This window comes from Protopterus annectens, chromosome 1.part0, assembly GCF_019279795.1.
Source record: "Protopterus annectens isolate FY-2018-M chromosome 1.part0, PAN1.0, whole genome shotgun sequence".
Taxonomy (NCBI): domain Eukaryota; kingdom Metazoa; phylum Chordata; order Ceratodontiformes; family Protopteridae; genus Protopterus; species Protopterus annectens.
The window spans coordinates 1,440,838,487-1,440,859,017 of record NC_056725.1 but is presented as its reverse complement, the minus strand read 5'-3'; positions in this window follow the sequence as shown (position 1 = coordinate 1,440,859,017).

Below are 20,531 nucleotides of genomic sequence, written 5' to 3'. Positions count from 1 at the left end.
TACATCAGCTCTACATTCCTGAACATACTAAATCAGCAAATCCCAATTAGAATTAAGACAGTCAAACCAATCAATAGCCCTGGCTAACCCCTTTAACTAAACAACTAATGAAGCAAAGAAATAAGGCTTGGTCTATATGGCACAAAAACACAACTGCTACTTAAGAAACCTAATCAGAAAAAGTTTTCTCTGACTGAAAAAAAAAAATATTACTCTTCAATGCAAAAAAAAAAAAACTGCAATAACCTAAAGCAAATTTGGAAGGTGATAAATAACCTACTATATCAGGGGTAAACTATCTAACCTAACCCATTGCCTAATGAAAATAATTTTATTATTGCTACAAAGCTGAATGAGCACTTCATAGCCTCAGACAGAAATGTATCTGGTGGTAACCCCAGTTACTACAGAAACCAACATCACCACCACCACAGCTCACCAAGCTTTCTCATGTAAACCAGTCAGGTCTATATTAGATACTTGAAGTTACTTAACTTTGAATATGATATGATCAACACCATATTATCGAAGTCCAGTAACATTGAATACTTAATAAAGTCATTAAAAAAGTCAAAAAACAGAACTACTTACTTTAATCAGGGGAGCAAGCCCCACTGCACCCCCCCACATGGGGCGCTGTGCTACCCACACACCTACTTAAATATTCCAACTCCGAGACCGCACTACATTGAAGTAAACGGAAATCTCCCTTTATGGAGATTTCCGTTTACCTCTTCGATGTTCTGTGGTTTTGCCGTTTGCGTGTCGACAATGTTCGGTTTGATATTGTGATAATTCGCGGATCTAATATAGACCCAACCAGTCTCTACCCACATAATAAAAAAGATTTTGGAGAAACTAAAACAACACTAGCACCTGATCAGCTCCCTCCTAAGTATCTTAAGATAGCAGCAGAAGCATTATTATACCCTCTTTTCATTTCTGATAAACCAGTTCTCTGAAAGAATCAGACTTTCTCCTCATTCTAGAAAATGTCCAACACAAAACCAAGACATGAATGGGGGCACATAGAACTAGCTATAGTCCCATTGCAATACTAACTCCTCAATCCAAGAAAATGGAAGATTTATTCATGAACAAATCATGCCGTATCTACTCCAAATTTAACTGCTAGCTGATACACAGCATGGTTTCTTTCCCTGTCACAGCACAGAGTATGCTTACATTTCTCCTTACATTTATTGAAACAGTTAACCATCATAGAAACATAGATCACTCCATGGCCAAACTGTATCTGCATGTATCAAAAGCATTTGATACAATATCCTACCAACTTGTGCTAAGCAAGCTCAAAGAACTTGGCTTCAGCTATACCATATTAAAGTAGCTTTCTAGCTACCTAGGTGAATGCAAGAAAAGCATTAAATGGCATGAGTCCTTTTGGTCAAAAGGTAGGCATGTACTTCTATTCCCCTGTCTCTCTACCAATATAGCTGTACCACAGGGATCAGTTCTGGGTTCTAATGTCTTTAATATCTTCCTAAACAATATTCACACCTGCTAAGCAGACATCTGTCATACAATATACAGATGGTTCTAGTCTTGTCTGCAGTGCCCCAGCACAAGCTGCACTTCTGACCATCACACATGATTCTTTCACTGCCATTGAAACATGGTCAGTTCAATCTTATCTATTTCTTAGTCCCAACAAAACTAACGTATGCTATTCACTTCCAACTCTCATAAGTCAGCATCTTTCAATCCATCCATCCTTCCACAACCCCTTTTTCCCATTTTTGCACATGGAGTCATTTCAGAAAATAAATCCAAGCTTGAAATCACATCCCGTATTAAATTACTGGGAGTAGCAATTGAAGATCGGCTCTAATTTGACCATCATATAGCACTACTCATTCAGAAAACTACTCACAAACTAGAAACTTGTACACATCTAAACACGTACTGACAGATCAAGCTAGAAATGCTACTGCAGCTGCCTTCTTAATCCTAAATGTAACACGTGCCTCTGCTGTACTGACAAACCTACGGCAATCACAACTAGCCAAACTCCCACTATGCCATAACAGAATAGCCAAGTATGTCACTAGCCTAAAACTATCACTGCACAACACTAAATCTCTTACTGTGGCTTTACTTCATGTGACTTCTTATCTTTTCTCAAATAAAACTGCACACAAAGTAATGCACTGCCCTTCCAGAGAAGCATTCCCTCTCCCAGATACTATCTTGGTATCCTGGTATACTCCACCTAGAGACCTTAGGTCTCATCAAAAGTGAAAAAAATCAAACAACATGCACAATGATTCCTTCTACTCTGTCAAAATAGCAAATATGTGGAATAATATAGCAATATAAATTATCAAACTGAGAGCCACCAGGCCTTTAAATCTAAACTCAAGAATTTCTTAAAATCCACAACTGTCTGAAAATGTTTAGTCATACCAACATAATTACTTCTCTACACTCAGATATTAATGTTTAGGGCTGATGTAACTGGTTGAAAATAATACCCAAATAAATTATCTCAGTTTTAGAACAATACGTGCAGTATCCTACCACAGCAATGTAAATGTTAGTTTGCAAGTATTTGTATATAATATAAATATTATATATATACCTCTATGTAAGGAGAGACAATATTTTATTTCAACAGTGTTTTTCTAGTCTTCTTCTCGTCAGAAAAATGATCTAGTTGATTACCATTTGACCACTGTTTTTTAACTTTAATAAGTCTTGAAGATAATACTAAATTCATTGTCCACTTTTCAAAGAACTTAAGATGTCACAGAATTATTTTGTCAGTAGTCAAGCCAGCAATCATATAGTATAATGTAAAAGATCACATAGGTAAGATCTTGGAACATTGTCATAAAACAACAATAACAAAATAATATCAGTACGACTTCTGAAAGACCTTCCCTGGGATTCAATAAACTCTGAGTAGGCTGTGGTCGAAGCCTACATGGAGATTACATTTTTGCATGGTGGTACATGATGCGTGGCAGTGCACAATACATATTAATGCCACATGGTGCATCTAAGCTAGGTTTCGTGGCTGGCAATAATGTTGCTGGCCAGGAAACCATGTAAGCAAATGTGAATATAAATACTGTTCCAAGCAGAGCACCTACAATCAGTGGATTTGCGTGAAATGCCACAGTGATCACCAGGGCTTCACAGATCAATCAATCTCTGAAGTTTGACTGTGTGTCAGTCTGTTAGCACAACACATCTGCACAAAGGCCAACATAATGCAGGGACATTTAACCAGAAATAGGGAGATATTTGACATAGATATCACGCAGATATGTGTTAGAATGAAACTCAAACATACCTCTCAACCTGTTAGAACAAGAAATCTGGACAAAACCATAAATAACGGGGGGACAAAGACCCAAAAATGGGGACAGATTTTTAATACTGCTCTACCAAGCTTAGAAAATTGATAGAATAATAGGTTGTACAGCAGCCTGCACTTTCTGAAGAGCATGAAGTTTGAAACTCAAATGTCTGCCATCAGTTTCTGAATTCAGTCTGCAATGACATGCCAATGATTTGCCAGAAAACCAAAATGTTATGAGGAAAAGATCAAAAATATGAGACAAAAACTGGACATTCTGCACAAATCAGGACAGCTGAGAGGTATGAACTCATATGTATGCAATACTAACTGACATCAGTCCTGAGATCATCCCAATGCTATGGCAGAAAGCCACAGATTTGATAAGGAACACATCTGGACATCCTGGGAATATCTGGACAGTGAGAGGTATGAATGCAAAGTATATAGTTCATACACAGTACAGGACAATGTACCTACAGTGCAGATTATTGTGATATCCCATTCCTGGCACTGTGTACTAAAGCTGTGTAAAAGATCTTTATCCGGACATGGACTGCATTGTAAAATGAACACTCAGGGTAAGTATGTGTATTGAACAGAGACACACACATGAATTGTAGGAATAAACACAGAGGAAAAGGACAGATGAAACTACCTAATGTACAGCAGAGGATGGTATGTCAATGGAAGATGATCATAGCAGCCACACCAATCACATATCTATATGGTACAGCCACACCAATCACATATCTATATGGTACAGCCATACCAATCACATATCTATATGGTACAGTTGGGACTGCACAGTGAAACGTGTTTTATGTGACTGTCATAGAAGGTGACATAACAATGAGGAGGATTTCTGTGTGAGATAAGTATCCTTACATGAGTAATGCAGAGGACATCTATCAGGGATCTGACATACAATTGGGGTAGGGTGCATACTATGAAGCTGTGCAGACTGACATGCTTGAATATGAGTGTAATCTCAGCAGACATCTCCCACAAAATGGCCATAGGAAAAGAATCAAAGAAAACATTACAAGAACCAATCACAATCATGGACAATATCAGAATAATAACACCACCAATCCCATACCTCTGACATAACAAATGTGATTTACAGTGTTTACAGTGATAAGAGATGAGTCTGCACAGACACAATTGAACAACTATTATGATACATCCACATTCTATGAGGGTAACCACACATGCTCTAACCCAGCACTGTAACATATGCTAGAGATGTTAGGCAGGACAATGCTATACCTGTATGCGACAGTATGGGCAATACAGGCTAGTTGTCTTGTATGCTTGGCATATGTATATGGCACAATCCACAGTGTCATGAATGATATACATGCAATTAATATTGTCAAACACCTGTGTATGTAGTGTGTGCATAAGCAGAACAGGTAGAACATGTGTATCTGGTGTAACAACTTGATTGATGTTCCGCACCTTCAGACAGTCATGTATATTCCACAGAAAGAATAACAAGATATGGCCAATAAGCTGTGTGACAGCTCACTGTGACAAAGGTAGTACACTTCAGTTACACATCACTGGGAGCTGTGTTGGGAGGTACATGAAGAAGGGTGCATTGTACATACCTATTGGTGTGATGAAGGCTGGGAACCACAAAGGTATTATGTCATCTAACGTGGATGTCCTTCACATACCCAGTACTTGTGTTAAATTCAAGGGAATAGTCAGCACTGTGACCACATGCTGGTGGATGAACCACTTACCATCTACCCCAGGACATAGGTCACATACCTTTTGGTCTGATTGTAAGGTGTGATGTCCACATTATACTTGAGTGGTGTGTTTGTTTCCTGAATTAACAAATCCCCCCTTGTGTCTTGTCAATGCAGGTGTTGTCATGCCTGTGGCAGCAGTATTTGTTATGTGTTGTTACTGTCTGTATTATAGTAATATCACAGTTGGAGTCAATGATTGCCCACATTCTGTAGTCTTTCAGGCAGATGTGTGGGCACATGTGTATATCATCTGTGATGTCTATCACTTAACTAATGGAAAGGAAAAGGCCCAGCTGACAGCCCTGATGTATTGACCTGATAACTGGACCTGAGAAATATGTCACATCACAAATGTCAACATAGTGAGATGCCACATATGTGATACACTGGTCTACCCATTTGGTGATATAGCTGTTTATGGCCATATATGACAGTGTTGAGTGAATACCTCAGTGTGGATTTGTGTCAAATGCTTGACCTGGTCAAGTTCCACAAGATGGTACTTTTGTCATCATGCATGCCCTAGATGACTTCTTTGAGGACATCCATCAGATGTAATAGACATGATGTAGCATTAACAACTCATACAGGTCTGTTGCACATAGCCAGAATAGTGTACATGTAGAAGAAGTCCATGGTCACATGGTTTATCTGACAGTTGAGGAGAGTCAGGATGTTTGTATACATGCATGCATCAGGTGCTGTCCCCTCTACTCAGCTGGATGTGTGTTGCTGTACACCCTTGTATGGGAATATAGCCCAGGTGGAGGGTGTGTTGAAGTGTGTATTCAACAGTATCAAGAAGGTGCATACGTTGAGTCATGCCATAGGCGATCTGTGATGTTGTCATGGGTCATTGCTTCCATGTGATATGCCTGGATTAAGGTAAGACATACTGCCTATTGTGGTCTGGCCTAGGGTTTTGACAAATCCCCCATGCAGGTATCATTGAGAACCCCCCCTAACTTGTGATTAACCCTTATGTCAGCATACAGGTAATGAATTGGCTCACTGATAGAATGCATACTGTACAAGCTGGTGAATCAACCTGTACCAGTAGAGCTGCCATCACTGGAAAACTCAAGGGATCTGTGCTTGGCCCTTTACTGTTTAGACTCTATTTCTTGACAGTTCAGGCTAAAGTATATGACCTTTGGCTTACCAGGTTTGCTGATGCTTGTATACTGGGTGCAATCATTGAGTCCACCAATGATGACAACATAGAACAGAAGGAGCTAACACAGACTAATGAATGGGGACAAAGGAACACAAACTACCACTAAATGCAGAAATGCGCCTTTTTATGGTGGTTCCTTCCCTAGCTATGTGGATAAGGCCTTTTAGGCAGGTTCCTATTATCAGATCACAAACACAGTTTGTGGAATGCATCTTGATTCGAAAAGGCAAAATAATGAAGCGGCTTTTCAGCGAATATTCGCTTGACCACTTTCGTTACTTTGCCATTTTCAGCACTGTAGTGCAATCTCGGAGTTGGTATATTTAAGTAGGGGAGTGTGGGGGACACAGCCCCCATATTGGAGGGTATGTTATGTAATGTTTTAAAGTATTTTTTTTTTTTTATTTCGGAACAGCTATTTTTTCCCTTGGAAAAAAAAATCGCTGTTCTGAGGTTTTGACGTTGTAAGCTTTCTCTTACATGGGGTTGATTATTTATCGTTTGCTTTTCTAAGCATGTGATAATATAATAAAGACCCCTTTTAGGCATACGGATCAATAGTTGTATTTCTGCATGTTACCAGATTGATGTGCATTGGATAGTGCTCAACATTTAATATTACGTTTTGTAGTGTGGTTGAGATATGTGCGGAAAATGTACTGAGACACCAGGGTTGCAGTGCTTGTGGAGGTGGCAACACATGGATGTATTGTAGATATGTGACATATTGTTAGATAGGACCCTCAGTTTGTAATGTTTCCACATGTAATTTCATGTCATAGACAGGAAATGGACAGTAAACAGCAGTAATACAGCATAATATGTACATTTCCATATCTCAGCGAGCAGTGGGTTTGAACAATGGTTAGCAAAGTGTATACATATGCGGAATACAGATGTTTGCTCGTACTAAGCAGTGGGCAAATGTGAGCCATATTGTTAAAGTCTGACAGTTATTATTGAGTCTATGAAATACACCAGCAGCTTAACTGACTCTGTAGCAGCAAGTATCGATACACTGATGCATCCTTTTTTGGGCCAGATGGTACTGGGTTTGAATATAGGTGTATCTAATACTTTTACATACTTTTCATTGCAGAGTGATCACGTAATGACAGGAATTGTTTATACAAGATTTGTTGCTGTGTGTTGGCATAATGCATCAGTGTTAATTAGCATTGCATGGGGGTAACCACAGCTGTTTGCTGCCAGTCAATATTAGTGCACAGTGCACACCTTTGCACAAACATGGATCCCAAAAATGAAGGGATCTATTGCTTTTCCAGCAACTTATGTGTGTCATGTGTAATTCTATTTTTTGACCAGATTAAAGTGGTGAAATGGGGTAGATAGGAAAGTGGTGAAAATGGGAGCAAGCAGGGGGAAGAACAAAGGGAAATCAAAACAGGAATGTACAGGAGGGAGGTAGGAAGGAACCATAGCTATCAATTTCTTTAACAGTGTAAACTTAACATATGTGCAAAATATTAACTGAATTTCCACTGTCACCTCCAGATAGAGGGGTGACAACACCACAGTCATGCTGTATAGCCAATTGGACCAAATCAAGTGTGTCAAGAAGTCACAGGTGTGAAACAGAGAGCTAAGTATGGGACGACTTTTTTTTTTAGGACAGGTGCCCATTTAATTTTTATTTCAGATAGAGAAGAAAGTTGGGGAAGGGACGTAGGTATGTCTGGGTCAGGTATGTTGGGTACGTGAAGAAGCAATTGCAGACAGACATGACAAACAAGACAAGGGACAGGGATGGTGATGAACACAAAAGGATGGGTGACATCATGACTTGTGTGTAGATGGGGACATTGCGAGCCCAAGGTCATCAAGCTGTGTGACAATGAGAATCAAGTCCTCACCCACAGGACTGTCATCACTGTCAACTTTATCCACCAGTGGCTAGAGTGTTTGATGTCTCCTTCTCTTCCTCCTAGTGCAATAAAGAATGAGGGAGAGCATCCTTTCCAGCCAGCATTGGTGTGCATCAACGCCTATGCACCATCCCTGGCAACTTAGTGCAGGTGATGAAATTACCACCTCTGCCACTGCTCCCGGAAGGTACCACGGGACCAGTCTCTGGGCAAGGACTACTTGAGTATGCAGGTAGTGCAAGGGCAGCAGAGGCAGTGCTGCCAGGTTGGCTCCCAGATGTGTTGGGCATCAGTGATGGAGCCAGTGGAGGGGGGCCGGTGTATCCAGTGGGGCTGGTCTACACCACTGTGCTGGGAAGCATTTAGTGATGTGGTACACATGGATGACATGGACACATTTTGATGACACAGAATAAAATTAAAAAAAGAAAATAAAAACAATAAAACAAAAATGTATTTTCTAGAATAAAATAAAAACAAAAATATTCATAAAAAGCAAAAGAAAAGAAAATACGCAAAAAATATTTTTATAAATAATATGAAATAAAATAAAATAAAAAAGAGATCAGGGTTGGGTGAGAGAAAAAAGAGATAAGATTAGTACCTTCATATGTGAGATACAATGCATTAATTCAATTATTTGACTCTATCTTAACTTTTATATTTAAGAATACCACCTCAAGAGATGCACACTATACTACATATTGCAGCAAGTAATCCTTGAAATGTGTATATATTGCACATATGCATGTTCTAATTGTGAAGATTGGGTGAAGATGGGTGAAGGCTGCCAACCTAGCCAGATAGAATTTTGGAGATAATCATGTCATCTGTAAATATTAATATAAACTACAGGCTATTGTCTTAAATGGTAAAAATAGTGTTACATGTGGAACTGGAAAATAATGTAACAACAGTGCACTCTACTGACCAAGTAAAGTATGTTGTGACCCTTTGATGTTAAAACTCGGAGCCAGTATGTCTAGAGTGAGGCATCCTGCCTATTGTTTTAAGGTCAGAGTTAATGGCCAGAATTTGCATGCATAAATGTCCTTTATTGCTCTGGTTTCTACCCAGAGGTGAATGTAGTTTCTGTTAGCCTGGGAACTCAGAGAAGTGTGAAGAATGATGTACTGTGAACCAGGAATGTGATTTTAAAACAGAGAGAATCAGAGAACATTAAGCATTTTTGTCTAGACCATCCAACTCACCAGCACTGTCTTGCTCTATATGTAAGTTTATCTTAGATTGGTGTTTTCTCTTAAAATAGCTAGAAACTAGAAAGATTAGACTAAGTATTTTTCTGTAATACCAGAAGTGTACTACTGAATTATTTTAAGCATTTCTCTGTGATCTCTGAACTCTTGACTAGCACTTTGTAGTAAAAAGTATTGTCTTGTGTTTTGACTATTTTATTATTAAATATTTTAAACCCTTTCAACTGTGGCTGTTTGGTAGAGATAATGTAAGCTCTTTAGAGTACTTGCATGCCTTTGGTAAAAATTGTACAAAGCCACTCCAATAGCTTTAGCCCTGGGCTATATTACCAATTGGATAATAATATTGCACAGTAATAATTGGACACCCTTTTAAGGGCCTTTAAGTAGCTGATAAATATTAGTGGGTGGTGGCAGCTGGTACTACCATATAGTCTGGTAAAAAGGTGCACAGCTGGAGAACCTGTGCCAGCCTTTCCAGGGAGTGTCTGTGTGGTTGTATAAACTCTTCTCAAAGTGTGTGTGTATTTGTCAGCTACCTGGGCAGGGACACGAAGCACTGGTTTGAAAGAGAGGGTGCTGGAGGTTTTAGCTTGCCCACTAGGCTGAGATCTGGACCCTATAGCTGTGCCAGTGGGGAGTCTTATTGGGGACCTGGAGAGCGAGGGCGCAACCAGCCCCAGACTGACTGTGATCTTGGTGTGTTCTTAAGGGAAATTGCACTTTACTGTGTGTATTTGTTATCCTTTCTTCATATATGAGATGTCCCTCACTAGTGTTAATGGTGAGGATTGAAGGTCCTTGATTGCTGGGCCAGGAGACGGGTGTCACACTAATTATACAGATTACAATTTACAGCAAGGCATTGCTGCCACTGATGCTTGCATACTTGCTTTTACAGTTGGGATATGCATGCTCAATTTGATACAACTCTATAAAACACCCAAAAAGCTATCTTTAACTCTTAATGCTACAATAACACTATTATTCTGCTGCATACATACCACATGCTTCCCTCATCCTCACCAATCTAGCCCCATGGGCTTAGACATTGCACTCCAGATCACTGGCGTCTGTGGAAAAAAACAGAACAGAAGACCATTATGAATACCAGTCTTGTCTATATTCAGCTTTCTAAGTCTTACAAGTACTCTCTATAGATGATGCTTACACAGGTATGGGATTTCCTCAGTCCTAGATTCCTCAATCCACTGGTCAAGTGTATCCCTCTTCCTCCTCTGTAGGTCATTATAATGATGTCTGCATTGCTCTCCCAGGTGCATGATACCAGTGGCACTGGATTCAGCCTGGGCTAAACTATCCAAAGCCTCAGACTTGTACTGGGAGCCAGAATAGTCCCCCTCTAGAAGCCTTTGGCTGTGGGTCTTAACGAGGACTCCAATGGGTATCCTGGACTCTGGGATACCCCACCTCTGTGTCCTAAACCTGGCACCTTCCCCACAAACTCCTCCTATGTCTACAGGGATCTAGAGCAATGGAGACTGATGCTTTCTTGACAATTACAGTTATTGCTTTTATTGGAGTGCGCACACTGGCACGCTGCACTCTGCTTACCATTGTGCAAACTCATTGCTTGGGTGTGCACACCCCAAGCAACATGTTTGTGTGATCGTAAATGGAGAGCAGCATTTGCAAGCTATGAGGCATTACACAATTGCAGTTGCAATTGCAAGGTTATTGGATGTACAGGCAGCTGTGCATGTGTCTTTGGCAAATGTGAAGGCCATGCCAGACCAGATAGCATAATTATACATATAGGAATATAGTACACAGTATACCAACAGTCATACATGTGATAATACATAGACAAATAAATAAATAAATAAATAACACAATACTAGTGTCTAATCCCTCATACATATAATTAATATCAGCTCCACTATCTGAAGTTATAAGTGAGAGTGACTATAATGGGAAGTGAAACAACAGTAAAAGTGTATAGAATATCCTGTGTTCGAATCTGGGACCATGTGTATGGCAGTCTTACCCTTACACCTATTGCCACAAGAAGGTTAAACTAACACTTGTCTATCTTTCAGTTCATTGCTATAAACTGCAATGTACAAACAGTGAAAAAACGGTTGCATACCCTATACTAGAACCCAAGGCCATCTGTACTCCAGTCCTACACTTACACATGCTGCTACAGGAGTATTTACATGACATTTCCTATTTTACTAATCATTCTTAAGGTCTCACTGTTAAAATTCCCTATTTTACTGATTATTCTTAAGGTCTCGCTGTTAACCACTACACAATGGCACTTAGTGTGTTTGTGCAATTCCCAGTATCATTAATTGAATCTACCAGGCTTTATTTTTGGTTGTCTCAGTCCTGTCTGCTTACTGGGTGGTCCAGTTGTCCAGTTTGAGTACTGCCTCACTTCGCGCACATGAGATAAGAGCAGCCAAACCTGCTATTCATTTTCTCCATTCCAGTGTTTGCTCTACATGCCACATTGCACAAATACTGCCCCCAAAAAACAATGAGACTACCAAAGACAGACAAGGAAAAAAAAATAAAACAAAAGTGGCAAGTAGTTGAAATGAGGAAAATCAATGTATGACATACACACAAGAAAATGATGGCTCACATGAGATATGTCTACATTGATCTGGATTTGAACTCTCACTCCAATTCCCCTTTAGAACACAGGATGGGTGGCTTATCCCTCATTGCCACACAAACAACTTTGCAGACAAGAACTGAACTCAATATGCATGGAACCAACTGCAACAGCATCTACACTGATATCAAACCATACAAGTGTTATCTGTACATGTATTAATTTTGGATGTAGTACACCTAGTGATCACACAGCCTGTCACGATTACTGCTTGGAAATATAAAGCTCTGTCTTACCTTTCTGTGTTTGTGGTCATTCTTCAGTTATCTGACCATTACTCTGAAACATGCAGTGTGTAAGCCATTCTATATCACTGGCCTTAAAATGTGTGAGGATATTAACTGGAAATAATATCATACGCAGATGCTAAAAAGGAAGGGCAGGTTGGGTGTTAAGGAACATAACCTGTGAATTGTCTCCTGTTTACTTATATTTCCAAACTTACATCTAACACTTTGTAGATCTAACCTGACACACCCAATGAAGTAAGGCAGCCTGCAGTGGTGTTGTGTTTTCCTTCTCCCAACCAGTAATCATTTACAGTTGCAACCCACTAACAACAAACACTGAGGGAGTGCCTGCACTATGTTTACATCTCCTACATGATTTCAAATATTTGGGATTCAGCAATTCTAATGAATTCACACCTCATTTACATCTTCACCATGCTGGCAGCTCTGAATTTATAACATATAAAATGGCAACCATGTAGCTTGGCAAACTGATAGTAAGGAGACCTATTATATGTTGGGAAGACCCCACATAACCTATTTCTTTGTGATATTTCTGTACAGAGGATTACTGAACTTCAGAAGGTATGCTTGCATTTTGCCAGCTACATACTGTATATACTGGAATGTATTTAAGAAAAATCTGAAGCAAAGGCTTTTAGACTTTTATCTGAAAGCATTAGTTACAAGTGCACTGATGGCATTGGCATGTTTGTCAAGTCATTTCATGGGTATACATGATTGCCAATACATGAAAATGGAATGCACTGTGATAAATATGTACAAATGTCTCAGGAATAGTTCCTTTGATAGCACTTTTAGCATTTCAAAGTTGGTTTGTTAGCAAAATGTGTTATTTGCCTGTTCTTTTGGTGGGGAGAGCAAAGATGAGTCAATCCTCGGAGACCACCTTTCACCGATGCTGAGAACCAGGTGATAATGGATGCCTTTAGGCAACATGGTGCTTTTCTGCTGGAAAGGGGACAGTGAGATATGGCATGCAGGAAGCAAATTTGGTGCCAAATGGCTGATGATGTGAATGCTGTGGCATGCCATGGCAGGATATACGAGCAGGTGCACCATAGGGCCACTGATATGATCACATTTGCATGGAGAAGAGCAGCTACAGTGGGCCATGACAGATGGTTACTGGGGAAGGGACTGCTAGAGAGCCACCACTAACACCCAATGAAGAGTTCCTGGCCAATATCAGGAATCCAGACAGCTCACAGGAGAGGGCAGTACAGCATGTCCTGGATGTTGGAGCAACATGTCCCAGGAGGAGCTTCCATGTAGGCTTTCATATCAAAACAGTTGAATATTATTGTATAGTAAAACAATTGAAATCAATAAGTTACTTTTGTGTCACATGAATTTTTTTTGGAGGGGGATTGAAGATTGCTACAGTTATCAGCTTAGGTTGGAGTTGTCAGCCACATTCTTGTTGAAAGTATAGTTAATGGACATAAAGGTTTAAAAGCATTACCCTTGTGTTACTGTTAAATGTGATGATGTTGCCCTTACCTTTTGCTTAACTTATTCTAGGACCATCTGGCTTGCAGAAGGGAATATTACCTGCAGATGGTAAGCCAAACATGTTTATGCCAGTACTGCTGCTCAATTTAAATAAATATTTTAGTGTGTGATGTTGCTGTCAGGTCTGTTGTGTGTATTACTGTACTGTCTATAATAGTGGCAGCACTGTTACTTTGTTAACATATATTGGACTATAATAGTGTAGGTATTAATTTTCCTGTAGGTGCATTGCTTTTCATCACAGGTGATCATGACAGTGGAAGTGTGGGCCCTCTGCCACCTGATCGCACTGTATCAGCAGACTCTGGTAATGATGGTGGCCAAACAGAGACACAGTCAGAGGGTACAGAGGTTGAATTTGACACGAAGGTTGACATAGAGCCATCTCCTGCAATTTCATCAGACACAGCCAGTAGGCCTACTTCTAACCATTCCAGTGATCCCTCAGATATTGGATATTTGGCAGGTGAGGCCAATGATCAGGGAAGTGTGGCTACTGTGGCTTCAGTGCCTATTGATTCAGGCTGTAGACAAAATGTGGGTGAGGTGCCATGCAGGAGGGTTGATAGGGGTGCTCAGTGGGGGCCTGCTGTCTGTCCTGCACCTAGTGCAGGTGTCTCCTACCATTCAACATATATTTAGGGCCATCATGGAGGAACAGGCATGTTCCCACAGGTGCTCTAGACAAATGCTCAGGTTTGTAGATGTGGCACAGGTTGACATGGGTGACTGCCTCCACCGTGATCCTGATTCAGTGGATCAGACAAATGACACATTGGAATGAGGGTTGTTTGTGATGGACTGAGGGGTGTCTGTCATGGAACAAATGTTGTCTGTGATAGAACATGTGCAAGGATGGGAACAACATCCTCATGGGCATAGGTCAGACACATCATCTGCTGTTAGCCAATGTGGCCATGCCCAATCATGCTCCCATAGTGATAGTACTTCCACAGCTCCATCAGTGAGTGTGCTGTCTACACCCAGATGTAGCAGGCCATGGGGTCATCATCCTGGGCATCCCCATGAAGGAAGATCTTCCAGCAGACATCAGTCACTTTCAGATAGCAGCAGTGCATCTGACCATGGGGGTAGACATATGAGCGCAACTCATGGTAGAGTTTGTTATCATGGTTGGGGATACCAACGATGAACTGCCATCTCTACCATGCACATCTCACACCTGCCTGACATACCAAGATGTTGGGCCAGCACAGAGCTTGGCTGTGTTTATGCAGACAATCACACGCCAGTTTCACCTGGAGGACCCCTACAGACACACACACAACAGTTACATGGTTCAGCTGTGCAGATTACAACTCATTTTGTCTCACTGGCCATTAGTTGGTTTATCCAGATGTCTGCCTGCTTCTCTTTCTTACTCACACATACTCACTGACCTTTTGTGTCAATCTAGGCTTCCTGGCCCCCACACAACACCCTGTGTAACTGATGATAACTGTACCAAAATGAGATTGTGGTAATCAGGCAAGGTATTCTCCGAACACAGAACCTGAAAAACAACAATGCCCAGGCAGGCAAAAAAACAGGAAGCCAAGAATATAAAATTCAGATTTATTAATATATTGAGTAAGCACTTTCATTCATCAGAATAACACAACAACCAAGTGTTGTGCCTTAAAACATGTTTAACTCATCCAATTGGCCAAACAGGTAACATAATTTAAATAATTAATCTGTACAATGCTGATTTAAAGGGAAAGATGTTACAAAGTGATCTACAAATAAAAAGAGCTATACAAATAAAAATGCTATACAAATAAAATAAAAATATTATACAAATAAAAGTACTGTACAAATAAACCAGGGAAAGATAATCATTTAATCCAGGGGTTACACAGGCTTTCAACCACAATTTCCGTATATGTTCTGGATATTTCAACCTGGAGTCACCACCTCTTTCATGGGGTATTACCTGTTCTAGAAACCAAAATCTGAAACTGGCCTGTTTGCACTTGCGGATGTGACTACATACAACATTTGAGTCTCTTCTTATTGATTTTGTATAGGTGCTCATAAATCCTTTGTTTTAGGCTTTGCTCTGTCTTGCCCACATAAAATGCAAAACAGAACAATCAATAAGCCAGGTACACCACACCCTTTGAATGGCAAATGTAATACCTTGTTGCTGTTAATTTAAGTTTAGGACCAGGTATAAATAATTCCATAGCATTTGCAATAAAGGGACATTGTGGGCACATCCCGCATTAAAATGTGCCATTTTTAACTCTGTTGTTTGTAAACTTGCTTAATTGTAGGCCACTTTCAAATATGTTCTTTAAATTAGGATCTCTTCTAAAACTAAATGTCAAAGGTCTAGTTCATAGGTTCATAGGCTGGTACTAGGCTATCAGCCCTAGTGATTATACAAGCCTAGCCATAACAATTCCCTGGCTACTTCTTCCTACAATATTTACTTCCCTGTACCCCATCTAGCAGGGCAACTGACGTGATCCCTTGGGTAAATTTCCTATCTCCCATCCAGTTATCAAGGTTCCTTTTGAAGAGGGCCAAGGAGGTTCTCTGCTTGACATGTATGGGCAGTCTATTCCAGAGTATGGGGAGTCTCTGGGTCAGGAACCTATCCCTCCAACATGTTTTGTTCATTGTGATGACAAGGTGTAGGTCCCTGGAGTGTGTGGCTCTAATGGATTGGGATTTCTTTAAGTGTAGCATATCCAACAGCTCTGGGTTTGACATGGCCTTGTATGTTAAGCAGAGATCATCTCTGAGTAGACAGTACACGACAGAATATAACTGGAGTTATTTTAGTCGGTCAGCATAGGGCATCTGCTTTAGGCCTGTGATTCTTTTATTGAGGTGTTTCTGCGGCCTTTCCAGTTGTTGCAGATGTCTTGTGAGGTACATACCAAATGGGGTGTTGTACTCTATGATGGGTCTAATGAGGGATGAGTACAGTAGGACAATGACCTCCTTTTTTCTGGATGAAAAGCCCTTAGTTATGAGGTGTGCCACATAGAAGGATTTCCTGACTTTTGTGGTGATGTGGTTATCGAAGGTGAGACCACTGTCCACCTTTGTTCCTAAGCCTTTTATCACACTTTTGGTGTTTAGTGTACTGCCACCTATGTGGTAATTCATGAGTACAAGTTTTTTTCCCAAAGGGGATAACTATACACTTCTTGGCATTGAGCTTGAGCCCATGGCTCTGGCACCAAGTATCTGTATCTGTAAGGCCCTTTTGTAGAATATCTACATCATTTGGGGATTCAATAATGGCTCCCAGTTTGCAGTCATCTGTGAACTTTGTTAGCCAGAGTCCCTTAGTGTTGGCCTGTACTTCAGAGAAGTAGATGCCAAACAAGAGCGGTGCCAGGACTGAACCCAGAGATACTCCACTTGTCACTTGTCTGGAGCTGGATTTGGAGTCGGCTACTTTTACAGTGTGGGTTCTGTCAGTAAGCCAGTTGGCAACCCATTGAGTGACATAGAGATTTATGCCCAGCTTAGTAAGTTTATCTATGATTCCAGAGTGGGGGATGGTTTTGAAGGCCTTGGTGAGGTCCAGATAGGCTGTGTGGACTGCCTTACCTTCATCCATGGCTCTGGAGACTGATTCGAAGTAGTCAATCAGGTTTAGGAGACACGATCGGCCCTTCACAAACCCAAACTGGGTGGGGACCAGTGTTTGAAGGTTGCCAATGTCTTTGTTTGTAAGTTCTAGTAAAACCCTCCAGGCTATTAGGCACCACTGCAAAAAGTTTCCAATTTTTAAAATTAATATCCTGTATCATTCTCATGTCCTGGTTATAATTTAAAACTAGGCATGGTCCCGAGCTTCTCAATTCATCTAGACTCTGTCGAGTTTGCCTGTTGTGAACAGAAATTGTCTCATTGAAAACAGACTGGGGGTATTGATTAATGGAATACAGTTTTTGCCCCATCCTTGTAAGATTTCCTCTTTTAATGTGATGGTAAGAGCTTTAGGGTAACCTCTAGCTAAAAACAAAGTCTCTGAATAATCCATCTCATTCACTAAGTCATCCTGTAAAGAAGTCATTCTGGCAGCTCTCTCCATTTGATCCTCTACTATATTTCTCTTTTGATGAAAGGGATGACTACTAGTATAAAATAAATATGAGTTGGAAAAATGGTCTTTTCTATATAATCTAGAAGCATACTTTTTATTTAAAACATCCTTTAAAATCCTAATGTCTAAAAAATCCTGATAACTCTGCCATATCCCTGTTTTCTATCTTTTGGATTCAGGGATACATAAACTTTATGCCTGATGCTCAGGGTGCATAGTTGATTTAAAGTGCTTATTAACAGCTACATTTGCGGTGTTGAACTGGTAATTTTCCCTTTGAGTTATATTGGTCTTGGAATGTTACACAATTGATAGCATCAACATTTCCCATCTTTATTGTGAGTGATCTTGTGAGGATTGTGAAGTCAGAAACTGCAATGTGTATAATTACTTTCTAACTTCTCTACTCAATGATTTTCCATTACAAATGTATGGTGGCAAACTGAGCCATGCAGTGACCATCACTACTTTTGATGGGTATGATTGTGTGAATCTTTGATGCTTGAGGCCTACTACTTAATGATAAAACATATAAGTCACACAAGTCTCTGCTGTCACATGTTAAGATAATTTCTGCAACAGTCTCCCACCTTTTACTTGCTTACAGTATCAGTTAGTGAAATGCAAGGATATGCCACTCATTCATATTATTACACAATACACTCCGGGTTCGAGACTTACCTTGTAAATGAAGCAGTTGACATGGTTGTAGTTCAGGGCCGACTCTCTCTGATGCAAGCAGTACACAGTCAATACATGGGAAGGTAAAGGTTGGGTGAGTTGCCTGCCATCAAATTTACTATATGTATGTGTGTAGGAGAAAGGTTTTAGGCCCCTAGGTAGTGAGTGAGTGTGCTATGCATCATCTCTTAGCCAATGCAAGGTTATACTGAGCATACCTACATCTGTCTACACCCACAGCAGCTGGTGGTTCCCCCTCTGACTCCTCATCTGCCTATGGCCATGATGACCTTGGCATTGGTGGTGGGATGTGTGCCTCTTCTCCTTGAAGATCCTGCTGAAGCTATTTTTTCAGGATGATGTTGTGTAGCATGGCACATACTATGAATATTTGTGTACATGTCTGTGAATTGTACTGAAGGCTCCCCCAGATATATCTAGGCACCAGAACCGTGACTTCAGCAGCCCAAACACATGCTGTGTGATATTTATGGTTTGAATGTGTGCTTCATGATTGCATGCTTCCATGGGTGTATGTGCATTTTTGATGGGTGTCATCAGTCACTGTTCCAGTGCATTGGCTGCATCTCCCAGTAAATGGCCCTGTAGGATATCCCTCCTAGCAAACATCTGGTGCAGTTGGGAGGTGTGCCAGATATGTGAGTTGTGGTAACTGCCAGGGTTGCCAGCACACAAGTTTAAGATGATTCTCTTGACATAACACATGACTTGGCAGTTGATAGAGTGGTAGCCCTTTCTGTTTATGTAGAGCCTACTCTGTTCCCTGGATGGTGCCTTAAATTCTATATGTGTGTAATCTACGGCACTCAGTATTTCAGGGTACTGTGCTACAGGATAGAACTCCTGCATATTTGTGGCCCTGTCCTCGGCAGTACAGGGAAAATATATGTGGTCACTGACATGTTGGAGCATAACATTCAGAAACTGGTGGAGGATCCTAGATGCTGATGCCTCTAACACCCCCAACATGTCCCTTGTTGGACTCTGAAAGGTACCTGTAGTTAAAATTCTAAGTGCTACACATACCTTTGTTTCCACTGGGATGAGTTCCCCTTGGTTGGCTCTGGCTCTGATTTGAGGATGGCAGAGGTCACAGAGTTCCTGTAGTGTGTCCCTCTCCACCCTATAGCACTCTACAATTTCCACGTCATGTAGGTTGTGAAAAGTTAAACAGGGTCTGAAAACTCTTCTCCTTCTCAGCCCAGGCCTATTAGCAGCAGTAGCAACAGCACTGGCTTCAGCCTGTAACACATATAAATTAATTAAAGCAGCAGCAGCCCCTAACATTCTGTCCACATAGACTCCTTTCTGTGGCTTTATTCCAAAAGTTTTGAAATTCACAGGAAAAACAGCAAGGAGTCTGTAAGGTTGATTTATACCTTGTTGAATGGCTCCACTGTGTTGGATTGCTTGATTAGCATGCAGTTCAGCTGCTTATGCTGTAATTAGCATGCCATGGTGTTTATTTTGTTTGCACGGCGCACCTCTACATGGTGCTTACTGAATCTAATACTTGCTGCTACCATGTGCTCGTTGCACAGCGATGCGCACAAAGTGGAAAATTATCATATAGGGTTTAGTGAATCCCCCCATTTATTCATGCAGCCTGCTAAGCAATACGTTACAGCTTCTTTTCAAACTTGATAATGAGAGGTATGGATCAATGCCAAAGTCTGTTTGGTGTGAGATCTGCAGCACAGCCACAACTGCCTTGTAGCAGTTGAGCAACTTTCGATTAGTCAACATAGTTTTGTCCACTGTAGTCTGAAATGGCTGGGTGTGTGGCAATAGTTCCTACTAGGGCTGCCTCCTTATTCTGTCTACAGTTACTATGTCTATAGTTGACAGAGTATGCTGCATCGTATCTGTTTCTCCATCATTTTTTTACCTTTGCTGGAGGGCTGCATATGTTTATTTTTTGAAATTCCCCGCTTATCTGTATACTAATATCTGCTGATGTTTTGCATTCTTTATAA